We start from the raw sequence: 13,861 nt of genomic DNA on the forward strand, positions 1-13,861 counted from the left end.
TAAAAGTCATAATATCTAGTATCTTTATCTATACTTTTTGAAAATAGTGATAACAGTTATCTTATTGTGACTGGGTTAAATAGATTTATGTAGAATCATCCTATATATACATGTACATGGATATAGTATATATTATATCCAAGGAGGATTGATTGTATGACGGTATGTTGTTTGTTTTGTTTTCATTTTTTACTACCGAACATCTGCTTGAAACTTGTCATTGTTCTTCCAGTACATGTCACCTTTCTCCATAGCTACCTCCTCCTCCCCCCTCCCCCCTCCAAGCCAGCAAACCACCATCTGGGAAGACAAATACAAATCCGTCCTCTCCTAGAAAATGGCATGTTGCCTCTCTAGTTGATAACAACCTGCTCGAAAACAAGCAACATATTTAATAAATATCTTTAATACAAACCCCGACCTGTTACACCTCAAACATCTATAAAAACGACAAGTCAAGTTTAATTGTAGATTAATGCCTTCATCATAAATCAAAGCACAGAAGGCGCTGAATTTGTTTGGGTCTCAGAATGTAAGAAAGGTGCAGGTTGTGAGATTATATGTTTAGTGCCACCAATGCTTTCCAGCGTTTTAATTGTAGTAAATTGGCTATAAGACTAATTGCAACACTGATATTCAATCCAATGTTTATTTGACTTTAACAATTTTAAAAAAAATGAGTTACCTTTACTGGGATTTTGAACTCCAGACCTCTTCGCTTCCTAAGCGAGCCCGAAAACCCTTCAGCCACGGTTAAATTTATATGTGAACGGCCTGAAGAAAACCATATTATTCTAAATTAGGGCTTGTAACGACTTTTAACTGTTGTTTAACACAGATGTAAATAATCCTGAAGCTTACTATAAGCATGTATATTTATAAAGAATCAAAGGGCTTCAAGTTCTTTGGTATTTTCTGATCTTTGCAATCTAAATCGTACTGTATATCTGTATGCATTTTCCTGTATAAGTTTATTTTTATGTATTAAATTCATTTTGTAAGGCACATACGGAATTCTGCATAACTAGAGTTGCATCAAAAAATCATTTATGTACTTTTTTTACGACAGCCACACTTTATCCTTGTAAATCATGGCTACTTCCTTAACAAAAACAATTAAAAAAAGAATTTAACAAAAAAAAAATTTCCTCGACTGGGATTCGAACTCGAGACCTCTCACTCACTAAGCGAACGCGTTACCACTGTACCACGAAGAAGTTATACACAGAATGTCTGAATAATATCAAGTCATTCTAAATTTAGAACTTCCATTGCATTCAGGTTTGTAATCCTTATTAATTTCGAGGTATTTTGTTCAGGGTAAACCTGTTGTTTAAAATTGAAAGTAAATATTTTAGCGAAAATCCTCTCGCCCAAACAGTCCGACATGTAGAATCTATATATTCCACTACTCGGTTTGTGTAGTATTCGTAATCTACATTGGCTAAAAATAGTATTTTCATTGATAAAATCATATTCATCCGCGTAATTTGTGATTGTGCATTTATTGACAATTCTATAAGCCAACGCTATTGTTTAACTTTAAATGCGTTGTTATTTGTTGGATACTTGTAACAAAATAAAATATTTCTTTCTTTTAAATCGCTAGTTTTAAGCTGTTTTGAGAACTACTTGTTGTTAGGTTTGTCATAAACTTCTGTGTCAGAGATTGAATGTCCGCTTTGTATTTAGTTATTTTCGATCAGAAAATACCAGAAAACAATATTAGAAATCTTCGACCATTCGGGAATTACTTTGCTTGAAAATTGATGCGCCTGTCTTTGACCATCTTTACGCAGTGATCTCCCCTGAATTTTTCGGCTTTAGTGTACATACAAAAGGGAAGTAACCGCTTCAAAAAAGTGGACTACTTTCGGCATTTGCAATTAAGAACATTAGACTCTGAAATTTCGCTACCATTATTTGTTTGGTCTGACGACCCAAACAAATAAAAACTAACACAATATATTGTAATACAAGAAAAACATTGCCAATCTATGGTACATGTATACCGTTCGTAACGATCATAACTTTGTAGTAATCTACGTATATAGATTTGAACAAGTAATTAATTAAAAAAAATAAAAAATGCCTCAAAACAACATTTTTTCACCAAAATTAGGTGTAAAGCCTCGTGTTAACATGGGAAATCTAGAAATTGGGTAATTCAAGGGGTTTTTTTTATCATTTTTTGTTAACTAAAAAAAATAAAAAAAACGCCAAAAACAACAATTTTTCACCAAAATTATGTGTAAGGCCACGTGTTAACATGGAAAATCTAGAAATTGGGTAATTCAAGGTTTTTCATCATTTTTTGTTAACATTTTCCCTGATATAAGCGTGTTTTGGCGGCCTTTTGCCCCCTCCCCCTTTTAAGGCCTCAAACAGTGAAAAATGCCCTAATTAGGCTCCAAACACTGTATTTTTCGTTTGAAAAAGTAACCACTTTTTAGACGCGGCCCCAATCAAAATGATACATCATGGGGTTGCCAGAAGGGGGATGTGTCCCCTTCTATTTGGGGGGTTTGAAGGAGGCGGTAGTCCCCCTCATCGCCAAGAAAATTTTGGACATATAACAGGCTAAAAATGGCCTCAGGTCGATCTTAAGGTGACGTGTAACAAACGCTGAAAAGCCTTTTACTCTATCTCATTGCATTGAGAAGTTGCAGCACTTTGAAATCAGTCTTGTGGGAAAAAAATGCAAAATAGTGATTTTTGACAATTTGAGACGTCCCCCGTTACCATGGTAACAGGAAATTTAAGATTGAGCATGTTGTTACAGAGGTTATGGTTCAGGCAACATAGCCAAGTTTCATCAGTATTGAAGCATTTTTCATAGTTTTATAGCAGTTGGAACTTGTAACAGGAGACTTTTCAATGAAAACGGCCATTTTTCACAATATGCACATGGGGTAAAAGGTTAAGAATACATTAACTATTAATTTAATTAGCCTTTAAAGTAAGTAAGCTTAGTTCATTGTATAGCGGACAATCTATTATAATCATTTTCAACAGTATGCGCATTTCTCTAAAAACAATACATATATTCGCAATGTCTATAACCTATGTTCAACCAGCTAAAAAGACATCCGACTTGAGTCCAAAATGACAGAACTCAGAGCATGTAACGATTTCGTATCATCTGAGCAGTTGAGAAAGTGTGCATGCATTGAAAGATACACATGTACACCGAATATTATATATGTTCTAGTAGTAATTGAATATGTTTAAAGTATTGCAAATAAAATAAAAGAAAACATTTTATTTTTATTTGTTTGGGTCGTCAGACCAAACAAATAATGATAGCGAAATTTCAGACTCTGATGCTGTTAATTGCAAATGCCGAAAATAGTCCGCTTTTGTGAAGCGGTTACTTCCCTTTATATGTACACTAACGCCGTAAAATTCAGGGGAGATCACTGCGTAAGGATTGTCAAATGACAGGCGCATTAATTGTCAAGCAAAATAGTTCCCGAATGGTCGAAGATTTCTAATATTGTTTTATTCTTTATAGTTATGCATGCTTATTGTAAGCCCCATGATTATTTACATGATTATTTGTGTTAAACAACAGGTTTAGCGTCGAAATAATAAGTTACAAACCCTAATTTAGAATAATAAGGTTTTCTTCAGGCCCTTTTAACTTCACCGTGGCCGAGGGGTTTGCATGCTCGCTTATGAGTCGAGAGGTCTGGAGTTCAAATCCCAGTTAATGCAACTCTTTTTTTAAAATTGTTTAAGTCAAATAAACATTGAATTGAATATCAGTGTTGCAATTAGTCTTATAGCCAATTTACTACAGTTAAAACACTGGAAAGCATTGGTGGCACTATACAAAAACAAATTGGTTTATAATCTCACAACCTTCACCTTTCTGACATTCTGAGACCCAAACAAATTCAGCGCCTTCTGTGCTTTGATTGTAATTGTTTCATTAATCCACCCAGATATGTGATTAAAGGATATTTATACCAAACCGAGATTTGATATTTTATACTGATACATTATATATATACTTGTTAAAGAGGATTTATATTTATGATGTATGTATATATTTTTTTATATAAATAATTCTGATTTCTAGTCAATCTGAAGAAAAAAGATGACTGTTTTATCGTTGTATGCCAGTTTCAACCATAGGTGTTCGGCGCGTTGATTGGTCACTACCCCCGGGCTCCGCCCTCACCCACTCTACAACCCTCCTGCCTCTCAAAACCATGTAAACTGCAGTATTATTCATTTGAAACATGTTTATGCTTTTAAATCAATTTCCTTCATTTCCCACACAAAAAATGATACATATATATTTAGTAAAAAAAAGTATTTACTACTAAATATATATGTATCATTTTTTAATTTTTTTGTGAGAAATGAAGGAAATTGAATTAAAAGCATATACCAAATGTTAAAACATGTTTCAAATGAAAAAATCTGCAGTTTACATGGTTTTGAGAGGTTGGGGGAGGGACTGTACAGTGGGTGAAGGGTTGACCAATCAACGCGCCGAACACCTATATGGTTTCAGCTAACTGTTTTTATGAAAAGTGACACCGTGTAAAACGTTATCTAGCTTGTAGGTCTCCATATGATGTTCACGTGATACCTTGGTGATCATGGTGGTGCATGCTGCTTATGTTTGTAATGAATCAAATCCATATAACTATAAACGTTCTTGAAAGCAGCTATAATGATTTTATATAAAAAAGATGAACAAACATTACAGATTTTTGTTCATATTTTACCAGAAATAAGCACATGTACATGATATTTAAAAAAAGCAGTAGGTGACTCAAAAACAAAACAAAGACATAAACTCAACTTAACACTTTATTACTAACAGTATAGATTTGTTTTCCAAATCTAAATCAATGTATAATTTAAATAATCAACATATGAACAAAAAATGACCACTATCTTACTTAAATAAGAATTCATTTATATAACAATGTATATTATAAAATAATGATATTGCATGGAGACAATACATGAAGTGTTCCATATTAGTAGTAAATGTTTTAGGAACACAAACCTATTTTCTTAACGAAACATATAATATCCGCATGAATGTTTTTGTGAGAAGTTTTTTATTATATTGAAATGATAAATTTTAAAAATTCTAAAACACCACCAAGCTCTGAAAAAAGTAATAACTGAGTTAACCCTGTTTTTTTTTTACTTTTTGATACCTTATTTATAATTTCAAATTAACGCTCCCAATGTTTGTCAATATTCTAAACAAATTATGATTCATTGTTAACTCTCAATTTATATATAGTAATATCTTATACCAGTTATCATGTTTTTCAGTAGATTTCTTTTCTTTTTTGCCGTACAGTAAAAGTAGGTCAAATATTTTCGATACCAGTTGATTGCCCTCAGTGTTCATTTTTGCTTACTAAGTAAAATGTTATGCTGTGCCAGGAATCCGCAATCCGGACTGGCAATAGTCTTTACAATGAGTACATGCATACATTTATAAGACAATTAGATATATAAGATAAGATATTGATATAATAATGATTTATTTTAGTAAAGCAAACGTCAATGTCTGACACAATATGTTTGCTAGGAATGACCAGAATAAGTTAATTGTAAAACTAACTAAATATTGCGGCATGATATTTTGAATGAACTTTAATTAGGCCTATACGCGTAATACTTATACATTTATATGTCTACACGAGCAAGTTCAGCACATACTGATGTGTGGTAATATATGTTTTATTCTAGATATGTGTACAACAATACAACGTCAATATGACGAATAATGACTGAGTTTGTTTCTTTGTTTGCATAGCCAGAATAAGTCCTGCCTCGCCTGTAAAACAGAGAAGCAAACGTATGTTACTTGAATGATATTTTGGAATAGACATACAATAATTTATAAAATATGAGATTAAAGGGGAAGTTCAAATGTTTAAACAAAATTGAATCTCATTTATTTTAGTAATGCAGCGTCTCGCTAAAATTTATCTTAACTAGTAAATGAAGTGGACGGACAAATAATACTCCATAATGTAAAAGCACCAAGTTATATATACATAAACATATCAATATATCAAAAATGGATCACAGTTATTCACATATAAAACGTGTCTTTTAGCATCCATAACAAATACGTCTTCCCTTTAAGATTAGAACCGACACAAAACAATATAAGTACAACATAAGCCCAAAATCGCCAGGCTCTTAAATCTCGGAATTCTGAACAATCTTTGATTCATATAAATCCCTTTCCTTCAATATGAAATCAATATCTAGCACAAAACATGTTCCCTGTAAAGTGATATATATCATGGCGTCAAGAGCTTCTTGCTGCTTCATCATTTGATAAAAGTTTCCTCACTGTAAATATATCTATTGTTCTGGCTGCTTCATCTTGTGATAAAAGTTTCCTCACTGTAAATATATCTATTGTTCTGGCTGCTTCATCTTGTGATAAAAGTTTCCTCACTGTAAATATATCTATTGTTCTGGCTGCTTCATCTTGTGATAAAAGTTTCCTCACTGTAAATATATCTATAGTTTCAAACATCATCATTTTACTGTGTTTCCTGGCATATTTAAAGGTGGTGGTGGGCTGATTTTATGTCTTATCTTGTATCTTAAAGTTGGTATCCATTTCTTCCAGCATCTATGACAGAACACAGCAATAGTCAACAGCACACATATCCCCAGCAATACGGACATAAGAACCGTTATATATGTACTGAAAAATAACATAAATATATTGTAATATATGTTTTTAATGATTAAACTGTTTATATTGAAGTAAAAAGTGGTTTAAGGGGAACTTGTCTTCTTATTGCTTCTATTTATATACTTCTTAACATAACAAAATATCGTTTAATACATGTACTACGCTCATAACCTTAATCAATTCGCAACGTACAGATCATTTTTATGTAATTTTGATGTTTTGAAGTTACATCGTATAAGTGTTATAAACCATATATAGATCTTTTCTCTTGCTTTAATTAAAAAATCACTATAATGTTTAAGCCGTCAGATAATTTATGTCCACTTTTACATTTTACACTATTATTAAAACACAATAAAACGATTGATTGATTTGTTTTCTTTATGGCTTGTCAATTTCTTCCCTTGTGTTTTTGTACTTTCATTATTGCTTTCAGGTCGGCGACATGTTTTTTTCAATGCCAATGAATATGGTGCTTCAGAAATAAACTCGTTAAATTACAGAGTACCGACTGATGTAACAGACATTAAGTGCTATATTGTTTGGCACGTTAATTAACTTCTTTGAATAAACTGTAATATTTTTTTTCTTGAAAAACAGGACAATGGCAACGCATTGCTTTGCCCGTATTCTGAAACACTTGATCACGTTATACAGCTTAATATTACTTGTAGATTTCACAATACTTGTTGAATCTAACAAGTGCTCGTTATTTTGATAAGGTATTTTGGAATCAGAGTAATAATTAAATATTATGACAAACCTATTGGACGAGTTCATATTCTTGATACGTTAACTGGACACTTGTCATTAAAACCGACTATACAGCTGTACTTTGTTCTAATGATTCAAAGTCCAATAATTGAGATAATGTATTTGTAATAAGTTGGCAAATACATAAAAAGAAAAATGTAAAACATATTTCGTATATAATGTATTCTCTTCTGTATGCCACATATATTTTAATAGCTTTTGCTCTTTCACTTTTAGCTGTTTTCGGATCTTACACTTCTAGTGTTATATGAAACAAAATCATGATTGTGACTTCCATAGTACTTGAATCCACAAAACATTAACTAAAACACTGACCATACTAACACAGCTCTTTAATCTGAAGAAACTATACTATTGTAAAATGTAACGGGAGCTGTTCCATTAATACATTTGTTTTGTCTGAATATTTAAAAATGGTCTCTCAATGTTTTCATTCGAAATATAAACGGTTAATATCCATATTTTGATTTAAACTGTTTACATTACAAAAACTCAGCAGCCTAATCTACATAATTAAAATGTTAATTTCATGTAACGGCTGGTATCTAATTCAATAAAGACGACTTAGACTTTTAGAAAATTTGAACATATCAATAAAAGTTGAAAAAAGTATGTTTAAGTTTAACTTTACAAGACGTGCCATATAGAAACGAACACGTGCGGACTAGTCGGTTTGATCTGATGGAAAGTTATTTCATTGCTATATTGCATTCGTTTCAATATTCAACACAATGTTTCTATCAGGGGGGAAACAGTTGAATATTTTGGTTTAAGCCCGTGTTCTATATATTTTCACTATAGTAGGTACTAATAATCCCACTTTCATATTAATCCAAACAAATCCTGATTACTATACGACATGTGCAATTAATGGACAAATGTTCAATTATATTGATTCTAAACATGTAAGGTGGAGTATAATAGGTGACATATTTGACTTTGTTATTGGTATCGATAAAGTGTTCAGCGTAATGGACGAAATAAAAGTGATTGACAATACACAATATTTGTATTCTCGACCTATAATTATCCTGATGTACAAAGTTAAAAGAATTCATGTCAATGATAGTGTTCCTTTGACATTAAATTGGTATTTAGAGCACCTGTCATGGTGATATAACAAAGTACCATTTATCATCCGAATAGCCAAAGTATTCACACAAACTAGAGTAAATAATTATGATTGAAGAAGGAGAATCTACATTTAGTTTTATTTCAAATCAATAATGGGTTTCTTGTGATAAAAGTTAGCTGGTTTATTCAAACATTTTATTGTTCAATGTCGTTAAATAATATAAGTCTCTACGTGATGTAACGTGTATGTCCGTTCATCTGTCTGTATTCTTTTACTAGCAAAACACACATGGCCACCCTTGCTAAACGTTTGCACATTTGAATTGATAGATTATTTATTCATATATATTTAATAAGGATCAAAACATAAAACCGTAGTGTTTGAAAATATAACTTGCAATAAAACTAGACAATGCTTTTAGTATCTTTCTTTAACAAATCGATTTAATCATCTGGATATTTTAAGTGACGTTTCTAACGCCGGGCAACGCTGATGTTAACTGATTATACTGATATGTTCAATCATTTTGTGCATGTATTGGTAAACATCCATTACCTATTCAAATATTATGATGTGAAATCACCACCCTTTCATAATAAAATGCAAATTTTTAGTAGTTTATTTTTGTATATGACGATCAAGTATAAATGCAAGCCGTGAGAATCACACTAAATAGATCAATATGAATATAGGAAAATGATTGCTTTAAAAATTTAACATATCGAATTTGTTTCGTGAATGTAAAATGCCTCATTGTTACAATTTTGAAACCCGAGTTAAACAATTACATATTATGTTATTGACTAACTTAAATTTACATTGAATTTCTACTACATTCATGTCTTACGCTTTGTTTTGCTTTATGTAACAATATACATATGAAATGCCGATTTATGTAAAGAATATTAATTAACGCCTGCTAGAACAACTTTAATGCATTTAACTGTTTACAAAATTGAGGTCAAGATAAACAATCTCCAATATCATTTTTTATGACAACACACAAAGTTTTACTGGCGAAGATGCTTCTTCATTCAATATTATATAGATCTAGGTACAATTTGGGTATTTCAGTAGAACCGTTCACTTAGCGTTTGTAGGGCGTACATGTTCCCTAGAAATTTGACTTCGGCTTCAATATTAATACTCATAAAACGTGTTGTCCAGTTATATGTTGTCTGGCACATTCATGTGAAAATATAAAAGAGAGTGAGATATATGTTTATATATCCACGGCTACAATAATGATATTGATAATGGTAAGGATTAAAACGGTTAAACATATAACATAGATTTATTCTATTCAGTTAAAGTAAAACGAGACGCGGAAATTAACAATAATTTGTACATTGTAAAATATTGAGTGTGCATTTTCACCTTGGGTACATGTGCCTATACGACGGTTATAAAAGCTCCTAGAGCTTATGTTGTAATGTTGAAAACTTGCCGACTTGAAATAAAACTTATCTTATCTTATCTTATCTTATCTTATCTTATCTTACGACGTATCTTTACATTTAGAAAACTAATATCTTATGAAAATATATCACACCGCCCTGTGTATTAGCACTTTAGTGTTATCACCTGATATACAAGTTATTAAATTATTAAGTTTTATCTGAAAATGTTGTATAAGCTGGTATATCTATAATAATTGCTATATTTATGCAAAGTAATAATAAAGTCTTTATATTATTACTTTGCATAAATCTAGCAATTATTATAGAATATCTACAACCATATTTTGATATATCATACTAATATATATACTTAATCTTTAAAACGAGCAATGTTTTTTTGAATATGATTAATATTATAAAAAACGTTCATGATAAAAAAAAAAATAATTATCAATAAGGGAACACGTGCCATCAATAAAATAAATATTTGATATTAAAAATTACCTTTGAGCCATTTAAACTGGCTATAAATTTCATCCGCATGTTTTTAATAAATCCAATATAATGTTTAAATCCATACATAAGCCTGGTTGATACAGTATAAACATTTGCTGATCTGAACGAGAGCTACAAATATACTGCACTACATTTACTACAACATTATCTACACTATATATCGTACATTACTGTCAAATACGGTTTGTTCTATGCCTCAAAGTTTCTTATATAGGGCACTTGTTTTCTTCAGCCTGAAAATAAAATTTAGATAAGTTTTAAGTATAATACTTTTAAATGTGATGAATGTTTTATCATATTTCTGACAGTGTCTAGAAAATCATGTTTATTCTTCATGTAAGCCTTGAAGTAATATTAATGCTCAAAAAGTGATTCTTCCTGCATATTTGTACACAATTTCCAACAAATGAAATCTAAATGTTGATTATTGGTATTCAAATTGAAATAAACACGCTTATTCACTGTTTGTTTGACATTTTTGTTCGGGTCACATTTTCCATTGATTAATATAAATTATGATTTATCACAAATATATATATATTTAGAATTGCTCGTTTAAATCCTATTTCATGCACTGGTTAGTTCCCATCACTCTGTATATCGACAAAGTCTCATAGACAAGATCGATAGTTTTGTGATTGAGACAAAACCGAGATTGCAATCACTGTCAATACGAATGAATACAAATTGGAAAAGGTTAAATGCACCACTTAAGCGATCATGTTGAAGACGAAGTAACACGATCTGCCATTAATGTTACATTTCTACAGTTTTCTCTTGGAATAAAAGACGTCCTACGTAAATCAGCTATTGTGCAAAAAGATGGAAAAACTTGATGTTCTCTCAAATGCCAATTATTTTTAGCTGCCAATGATTGAAAAACAAAAAAATAATCAATAGAGGCAAATATTCATTTTTTTAAGTTAAACAAAATCGTAATATATTACGTAAAAAAATCAATGTCTATTGTAACACTATTTCAAATTCGTAGAAAAACATACATGCATAATTGGTTGTTACGAAAAGTACCAACATACTACAGTGTTTTTGACGAGATATTCAAGTAGTTAATGTATAAAAAATAAATTAATCAGAATCTCTTCAAGAATAACAGCAACTTTTATGAATTTATGATTTTACCAGAAAGAAATAGTAACGCAATAGTCTGTATTAACAACAGTAAACATAGCTCATGATGATGATTTATGTTTAGTGTGGACGGAGAAAGGCACAATGTTACTTTAAACTTTATTTATAAAACAAGCACAGATGAGGACAACCAATTCTAGCCATTTGTATTCCATCTAATCGTCAAGGAAAACATGAAAAATTTATTATGAATTTGAACAAAGAAAGTAAAAATAAATAAATAAATAAAAATCTTGCGACAAAAGAATGTAAATATTTTACATTTGGTATTAGTAAATAATAAAAGAATAGCACAAATTAAGTTTTATTTTTTTACCATAAGAAGCTAAGAAGAATTTATTTTTCTATTCCATACAATACGAACGATGATATTGCAGTGAATACATTATCAATGTTTTTTTTTTCTTACTTCAATGTTTTAAAATGCGGTTTTAGATCAGAGACATATAATAACCATATATCGTGTCTATGTTTAGATGATATAACTTACACCCGCACTACACTAGTCTGTTGAACGTAACCTTTGTCATGCAGTATATGTTTAACTTCACTTTTTCAAATACCGATTAAAGCCAGCGTGAGACGTATACAGCACATTGATCTTATATTTTACAGTTTTCTGTAGGATTAACTTGAACTATTTAAACCACAAATGACATTGGACAGTTTGTGTACACACTGGTTGCCAATACTTATTAATCCTGTCCGCCGTAAAGTGTGATTTTTTGCTGTAACTACTCCGGTCAACATACTGAACTATAACAATAGATATAAAATGAAAATATATTAATTGAAAATTTAAAAATGATAAAATAAAAACACGAAAAATTGTTGTTAGCAATATCTATAATAAATATGTTTTCTTCAAAAGTTTATCTATTCAAATGTCAATAAATACTAATGATGTACCGTGAAGATTACTTGACATTTTCCTCTCAATATAATGTATACTATATGGTTATATCTGTTGAAATGACAGTAATTTCTATAGTTCTTACTCCAACATGGTTCACCGGTCATCTTGAATTTTATCAACATTTCCTTCTACATAGAGATAGGGAACAATTTTTACCACTGAACAACTTTTGGCTGCAATATTTGTTATCATTTGTATAACGTCTGTGCCAGCCAGCACGCACGGTGTGGATTATCCATAAACAAGAAAATAAACGGTTTTTCAAATGTTATAAGGTAAGCAATAACTGATTGATATACCCATGATACCCGTTTAATTCAACTTCAATTTCAGTAACTATTTGACACATGCAGCATGATACATTTTGTTCACTTTTGTCGTTTAATATGCCTAAGTTTCTTATTGTTACAAAGCTTTTTGTTAATTGTGTTTGCTAATCATAATTAAGCTTAGTTATGTTATGTTTTTAGTTCTCTACATCTTCTATTCATAATCATTATATCAATTAACAGTCATATTACACAAACAACATGGTAATTGTATCTTTCAACAGTCATATTACACAGACAATATGATCAGTTAATCGCCCAATATTCATGTCCCTCAAACAACATGATAATAGTATCATTAAATAGTCATGTTAGACAAACAATATGATCATCGTATCGTTAAACAGTCATATTTCACAAACAACATGATAATTGTATCGTTAAACATTTATATCACACAAACAGCATGATAAGTACTTCGTTCAACAGTCATGTCACACAAACAATATGATAATTATCGTCATATTACACAAACACCATGATCAAGTTTAATTTATATTATGCATACAACATGATAATATTTGCGTTAAACACTAATATCACACATACAACATGATAATTGTATAATTTAACAGTGATATCACACAAAACAACATGATGCTTTTATCATTTAACAGTGATATCACACAAACAACATGATACTTTTATCATTTAACAGAGATATCACACAAACAACATGATAATTTTATCATTTAACAGTGATATCACACAAACAACATGGTAATTTTATCATTTAACAGTGATATCACACAAACAACATGGTAATTTATCATTTAACAGTGATATCACACAAACAACATTATAATTCTATCATTTAACAACCATATCAAAAGTTATAAAATATGTTACAATATTTATCTAATCCTACTTTATACATTTGAAAAGATATAGATAAATGTTTTCCTTTTAATACTTATATATAATAACAAAGCTGAAATATTTTCAAAGGGAAGTCAGTCTTTTAAAATAATGCGCATATTATTGAATGAGTTTTTACCCTTG

The 13,861-nt window shown here is 30.5% G+C and overlaps 1 long non-coding RNA gene across 1 annotated transcript; it reads right to left on the reverse strand.

Annotated features, from left to right (window-relative positions):
* Positions 1-5,352: 5,352 nt before the first annotated feature.
* Positions 5,353-10,692, reverse strand: LOC132757599 (uncharacterized). Its single transcript, XR_009629473.1, has 2 exons — positions 10,454-10,692; positions 5,353-6,709 (listed from the first exon to the last, which is right to left on the reverse strand). It is a non-coding gene; the product is annotated as an uncharacterized LOC132757599 (long non-coding RNA).
* Between the last annotated feature and the right edge of the window lie 3,169 nt (positions 10,693-13,861).

The sequence above is a fragment of the Ruditapes philippinarum genome, unplaced genomic scaffold (assembly GCF_026571515.1).
Source record: "Ruditapes philippinarum isolate M1 unplaced genomic scaffold, ASM2657151v2 ctg2174_1_1_1_1, whole genome shotgun sequence".
NCBI classification, from domain to species: Eukaryota; Metazoa; Mollusca; class Bivalvia; order Venerida; family Veneridae; genus Ruditapes; species Ruditapes philippinarum.